Source organism: Cebus imitator, unplaced genomic scaffold, assembly GCF_001604975.1.
Source record: "Cebus imitator isolate Cc_AM_T3 unplaced genomic scaffold, Cebus_imitator-1.0 Scaffold135, whole genome shotgun sequence".
In the NCBI taxonomy this organism is placed as follows: Eukaryota; Metazoa; Chordata; class Mammalia; order Primates; family Cebidae; genus Cebus; species Cebus imitator.
The window spans coordinates 3997174-3997796 of record NW_016107450.1 but is presented as its reverse complement, the minus strand read 5'-3'; positions in this window follow the sequence as shown (position 1 = coordinate 3997796).

Below are 623 nucleotides of genomic sequence, written 5' to 3'. Positions count from 1 at the left end.
CCTGCCATAGTGGCAGTCTTGCCTTATACAAACACATCTACTGTCCTACCCTCACACAGCCAGCTCACACTGTATGAGGGTAGGACAGTAGACCTATTTATCTGCCTTACACAGAGGCAGATAAACTTCCTCTGTGTTTATCTGCCTCTATGTAAGAGCTTCCAGGTCTCTGGCCTTACCAGTTGTCAGGGGTCTGGACTTGGCACTCTGGGTTAGGAAGAGCCTTGGGAGAGACGTTATGGGTGTTGGCGTCTCTATCCCCAGGAATAGAATTTAAGGGATGGGAAGAGCAGGAAAAGAAGCTGAAACACACAAGGGTGGAGGTTGTGTCTCCTGCTCATAGCTAGTCCCTGGGGAGAGGGAAGAGTGACCTGATGTCAAATAGAAGGACCCATGCAGATTTGAAGATGGCCTGGGGTGGAGGAAGAGCAGAGGGTTCAAGTCCCCACCCACACAGACGCCCCTTGCTGACAGGAGCAGGACCTTCTGTTGAACTTTCTGTCCTCACTCTGATATCTCCTTCCTCCAGGATCCACCCACCATCCCTCCCCCAGGCTGGGAGAAGGAGCCCCTGAGTGTCTATGCACATGGCCAAGGCAGATACAAATGAAATTAAAAAAAAA